Source organism: Crotalus tigris, unplaced genomic scaffold, assembly GCF_016545835.1.
Source record: "Crotalus tigris isolate CLP2741 ecotype Arizona unplaced genomic scaffold, ASM1654583v1 scf7180000019356.616467, whole genome shotgun sequence".
NCBI classification, from domain to species: domain Eukaryota; kingdom Metazoa; phylum Chordata; class Lepidosauria; order Squamata; family Viperidae; genus Crotalus; species Crotalus tigris.
The window spans coordinates 427,040-433,666 of record NW_024097495.1 but is presented as its reverse complement, the minus strand read 5'-3'; positions in this window follow the sequence as shown (position 1 = coordinate 433,666).

Genomic DNA, 6,627 nt, shown 5'->3' with positions numbered 1-6,627 from the left:
TTCTTGTCCTGCCTTCTGGTGCTTTGGAGAATAGGTTGACCCCCCCCCCTCTTCTTTATGGCAGATTGCTGTCATGTCATTGTCTTCACTAAACTAGACATACCCAACTCCAGCAACCGTTCCTTGTACGTTTTAGCCTCCAGTCCCCTGATCTAGACAGCATACTTAAAAGCTGTCATCACCCTGCCAACAAAAGTGCGGATAGTCCAGGCCGTGGTTTCCCCAGTTGCAATGTACGGCTGTGAAAGTTGGACCCTAAGAAAGGCTGAGCGCCAAAGAATGGAGGCCTTTGAACTCTGGTGCTGGAGAAGACTCCTGCGAGTCCCCTGGACTGCAAGGCGATCCAACCGGTCGGTCCTAGAGGAGATCAACCCCGACTGCTCTTTAGAAGGCCAGATCCTGAAGTTGAAACTCAAGTCCTTTGGCCACCTAATGAGAAGGAAGGACTCCCTGGAGAAGGGCCTAATGCTGGGAAAGATGGAGGGCAAGAGAAGAAGGGGATGACGGAGAAGGAGGGGGCTGGATGGAATCACTGAAGCAGCAGACGTGAGCTTCAGTGGACTCCAGAAGATGGTAGAGGACAGGAAGGCCTGGAGGAACGTGGTCCATGGGGTCGCGATGGGTCGGACACGACTTTGCAACTAATAACAACAACCCCTGATCACCCTTGTTGCTCCAGGACCTGAGAATCTCCCAAGACATTTAACCTAATGAAGGATAATCTAATTTGATATCTCTAAAATGATTCAACCTCTAGAACAGTGGTTCTCAACCTCTGGGTCGGGACCCTATTTGGGGTCGAACGACCATTTCACGGGGGTCGCCAAACAACGCAGTCCGCCATTTCCCCCCCCCCCCTTTTCCTTAGCTGTGCTACTCCCTTTTATTCTATTGGCTTTTGAAAGCCAATAGAAGAGACTCTCTTGAATAGAGTCTAATTCTATTGGCTTTCCAAAGCCAATAGGAATGGTCCAGGCTGTCTCTGTCCTGCTGAGCCCGCCAAAAGTCACATTCTGCAAAAGATGCTGCACCAGTTGAGTAGTCCTCGACTTACGACCGGTTGAGTAGTCCTCGACTTACAACCGGTTGGGGGTCGCAGCATTAAAAAGGTTGAGAACCACTGATCTAGAACAACCAAGTGTGGAATTTTGCACAAAGTCCATCAAATGATTTATTTAGCCCAGCGGCTCCACAACGTTTCTGTACCCCACTTCTGATATCTTCTCGCACCCTTTACAAAAGTTCGAAATCACGGCAACGAATTATCCAGGATAATTGTGAAAACCCAAATTTTCACACCTTCTGGAATATCGTCTCGCATCCACAGGGGTTCCGAGCACACACACATCCCCGGTTGGGAACCCCTGATTTAGGCTGATCAAAATACATCCGTGTAAGAATCTCCTTGGTGAACGAGACGTACGATTTGTACGGAAGAATAAATAATCCCATTTATTAACAAATTCTGTATCAATATATTCATGCCAGGTTGGCACTGGCCAAACTTTTGATGGGCTGGTCAAAGGCTTGTTAGACATTTTAAATATCTGGAAACTGTAAAACTGACCTTGGTTTTTTGTTTTTTTAAAAAAAGATGCAAGCTATTAAAGACAGGTGACTTTTAGAAATGATTTATCTGCCCCCACAAACAAAAAGACGAGAAAGAAGGTCAAGGTAACTCTGCCTTGGTTTTGTAGAAAGATGTAGAAAAACCTGGCACATTCTCACTTACTTGCTCTGGAGGGACTGTGCAGGTAGTCCGCCCTAGGCCTAGGCCGCTTTATGACTCATGGACTTCAACTCCCAGAATTCCTGAGCCAGCATGGGGGAACTATGGCCCCCTCATGACTTGTGGACTTCAACTCCCAGAATTCCTGAGCCAGCATGGCTCAGCTTGGAAACCTCTCCCTTTCCCCTCAGTGTGGCTGGCTGAGGAATTCTGGGAGTTGAAGTCCACCAGTCATAAAAGGTTGCCTACCTCTGGCCTAGGCCTAGGCCGCTTTATGATTCATGGACTTCAACTCCCAGAATTCCTGAGCCAGCATGGGGGAACTATGGCCCCCTCATGATTTGTGGACTTCAACTCCCAGAATTCCTGAGCCAGCCACGCTGAGGGGGAAAGGGAGAGGTTTCCAAGCTGAGCCATGCCGACTCAGGAATTCTGGGAGTTGAAGTCCACCAGTCATAAAAGAGCCAAGGTTGCCTACCCCTGGCCTAGACTCACAACAGTTTATTTAGTGACCGTTCAAAGTTACAATGGCAGCGAAAACAATGACTTACGACCGTTTTGCAGACCAATGTTGCAGCATCCCCGTGGTCCTGTAATCGAAATTCAGATGGCAACTGGCATGTACTTAAGATGGTTGCCCCAGCAATAATAATAATAATAATAGAGAGACAAAATGCCAAATCCAGTCTGAACATCTGGCTGACTGTGTGATGATCCATAATAATAATAACAATAATAATAATAATAATAATAATAATAATAATGATAATGATGATTATGATGATGTTGGAAGGGACCTTGGAGATCATCTAGTCCAAACCCCTGCTCAGGGAGGAACCCTGACAGAATCATAGACTAATGGAGATGGAAGGAACCTCGGAGGTCCTCTAGTCCAACCCCCTGCTCAGGCAGGAAACCCTATATACCATTCCAGACAAATGGCCGTCCAGTCTCTTCTTAAAAACTTCCAGTGTTGGAGCATTCACAGTTTCTGGAGGCAGGTAGTTCCACTGGTTAATTGTTCTAATGAAACATTTCCACGACCACCACCCCCACCCCATTTGTAGATCTTCCCCCTTCATTCCCAACAGACCATCAAATTGGGTGACTGGGAGACAAATGGGGGGGGGTAGCTCACAATAATTTCGTCCCTTAGAAACTCACCGGATGAGTCCAGATGCGAGTTTTCAAAGGAGGGTGGAGAGCTGGTCCCTTGAGGCAACTGCCCAACTGACCGGACTATGGTTTCCTTTTCAGGAAAAATTCTAGAATTTGCGTCCTGTTCAGTTCCCGTAGCAACGGGCCTGGGGCCACCGACCGGACATGTTCTGTCAAACACCCTTGGGCAGTTTCTCAACATCTGGCGCAGAGTCAAGACATGGGGGGGGGACAACTAAGGAGAAGACAGGTGAATCAAGGCAAGAAGAATTATGTTTTTTTCCAGCTGGCTGGTCAGCACCATCAACAACCTGGATCTGCTGGAGTTCTTGGGATGTTTGACCTCTTTCCTGGAAGGAAGATCTGAAGGGTCTTGAGAACAACAGAGAAGAGCAACAAAGATGATTAGGAGACTGGAAAACATGTAAAGAACAGTTGCTGGAATTGGGTACATCTAGTTTAATGAAGAGAAGGACGAGGGGGGACAGGATAGCAGTCTTCCAGTATCTCAGGGGCTGCCCCAAAGAAGAGGGAGTCAAGCTATTCTCCAAAGTGCCTGAAGGCAGGACGAGAAGCAATGGATGGAAACTAATCAAGGAGAGAAGCAACCTAGAACTAAGGAGAAACTTCCTGACAGTGAGAACAATTAACCAGTGGAACAACCTGCCTCCAGAAATCATGGGTGCTCCATCACTGGAGGTTTTTAAGAAGAGACTGGACAACCACTTGTCTGAAATGGTATAGGGTTTCCTGCCTGAGCAGGGGGTTGGACTAGATGACCTCCAAGGTCCCTTCCAACTCTGTTATTCTATTCTATTCTATTCTATTCTATTCCATTCCATTCCATTCTATTATTCTCTTCTCTTCTCTTCTTTCCTATTCTATTCTATTCTATTCTATTCTATTCTATTCCATTCCATTCTATTATTCTCTTCTCTTCTCTTCTCTTCTCTTCTATTCTATTCTATTCTATTCCATTCCATTCCATTCCATTCTATTATTCTCTTCTCTTCTCTTCTCTTCTCTTCTCTTCTTTCCTATTCTATTCTATTCTATTCTATTCTATTCTATTCTATTCTATTCTATTCTATTCTATTCTATTCTATTCTATTCTTTCCAGTTCTAGGGAAGCTTGCTGAAAGCCGGCAGAATGGAAAACTTTCAAGGACTTTCCAGCAGGTGTGAAGCAGATAGCAGATGGTTCCTATCACAAAGGGAACTTGTTTACATGAGCTGCATGTTTGGCTGGGGAAATTGTTGTTACATGCTACGCTCTGGTGCCTTTTAAGAGTTAGTTTTACCCCGCTTATACCAAGCCGTGCGTTCAATACACTGTGAGCTCTTTGAAAAGGAAACTTATCCTGGACTTTTATTTGGATACTTCAGCTGGAAGTCGATGCTCCTGTTCCAAGAGCTTCGGAAAATTACGCACGACGTCCCTCTTTCCAAAAAGCCTTAGTAAACGCCATGATTTTCTTCTCCTTCCATGCATTTAAGAACTTCGGGCGCCTTACAAAGGAGAAATGACTAAAAAAAACCATCCCAAAACCTGTAAGGCCGTTGTCTGCACTTAGCTGAGTCACAGGGACCTGCAAAGATTCTCATTATGCAGAGCGAAGGTGACAGTTACACAAGGTTGACAAATTGTGCAATCACACACTGAAAGGACTACCGTGGGGAAGTGTGTCAAACAGCTGGGGGGACGGACAGGGTGGGTAGCAGACGTTTTATGGGGGGAAGCCGTGGGGTCAGGACGTAGGAGCAAAACAAAGCAGAAAACAAATGCGGAGAGCTTACAGGGAGTCCTTGACTTACGACCGTAAGGGAGCCCGAATATTTTGTTGCTAAGCGAGACATTTGTTAAGGGAGTTTTGCCCCTTTTTGTGACCTTTCCATTGCCACAGTTGTTAAGTGAATTGCGGCCGTTGTTAGGTCAGTAACACAATTGTTAAGCCATTCTGGCGTCCTCGTTGACTTTGCTCGTCAAAAGGTCGCAGAAAGGGATGCACAGCACTCCGGGACACTACAACCGTCATAAACGTAGCTGTATTTTGATCATGTGACCAGGGGGATGCTGAAGAACAAGAGGCAACAAACATTTTTGAGGATAAAAACGATCACTAAATCCCTTGTCGTCCAATCGCTTGGCCAATAAAGAATTCTATTCTATTCTATTATTCTGCTCTATACTCTATTCTTATTTTATTCTATTACTATTCTATTCTATTATTATTCTACTCTACTCTTTTCTTTTCTATTACTATTCTATTCTATTATTATTCTACTCTATTCTTTTCTTTTCTATTAATATTCTATTCTATTATTATTCTACTCTACTCTATTCTTTTCTTTTCTATTACTATTCTATTCTATTATTATTCTACTCTATTCTATTCTGCTTTATTACTATTCTATTCTATTACTCTGCTCTACTCTACTCTACTCTACTCTACTCTACTCTACTCTACTCTACTCTACTCTACTCTACTCTACTCTACTCTACTCTATTCTATCCCATTCTTAATTCTATTCTATTCTATTGGACTATCAGTTGATTGTCCAGCCTGGAGCAGGTGTGTATGTGTGTGTGTGTGTGTGTGTTTCTGGTACCTTCCAGAAAGCGATCCCAATGAGCAAAGCGAGGCTAATACATACATAAATACATACATACATACATATATACATTCAAGAATATTGGTAAAAATGCGACTCCCGGGCATAATTATGAATAAAAGAAATAAAACACGATCGCCGGGAGGGTTAAAGTAAGAATACTTTACTAAAAATATACTATACTTATACTAAAAAGTTGCCAAGCTTTCACTGGGGGAAACTCCCCAACATCGTCAGGGCTAAGAGCCGTGCGTAGACGTTACTTGAACCTACTTAAACCACCTTTATTGAAATGGTCTTTTAGCCCTGACGATGTTGGGGAGTTTCCCCCAGCGAAAGCTTGGCAACTTTTTAGTATAAGTATAGTATATTTTTAGTAAAGTATTCTTACTTTAACCCTCCCGGTGATCGTGTTTTATTTCTTTTATTCATATATATATATATATATATATATATATATATATATATATATATATTGACCACAAAGAGAATAAATAGAAAATATTTAATAACCAAAGCTAGCTTTCATTGGGTACTCCCGACATCGTCAGGGTTTAAAAAAGCAGTCATTGGGAAAAACCTTATATGCAATCCCTAATTGCCTGCATCCGGCTTTTAGATCGTGTAACCGGCCCCAGCTGGCCGTGCTGAGTTCCGAGTGCATCTCTCATGTCAGCACGTGGTTCTTTCTTATCACCTCTCCTACTCCACCTTACTTCTATCATTGACCCTGGGGCTGGACAGGATCCTTTCCCTTCTCTTTCTAGCAGTAACCCTTTCCTTTCCCCCACCCCCATCAGTGTAAGTCTCTTTATTAGATGGGGGGGGGGTTGCAAATCATTCAGTCTTCCTCCAGCCCCTTCGTATGTCTCAACCAAGTTACGATCAATCTTCCTCACCCTTGGTGATCGTAACCCTGACGATGTCGGGAGCACCCGACGAAAGCTAGGTTTGGTTATTAAATATTTTCTATTTATTCTCTTGGTGGTCACTATTTATTTGTTTTTTGTAACATGGATATACCCAAGAGTCGGATATATATATATATATATATATATATATATATATATATATATATATATATATATATATATATATAATGCTGTATGTTACACCCTGTTGACCCA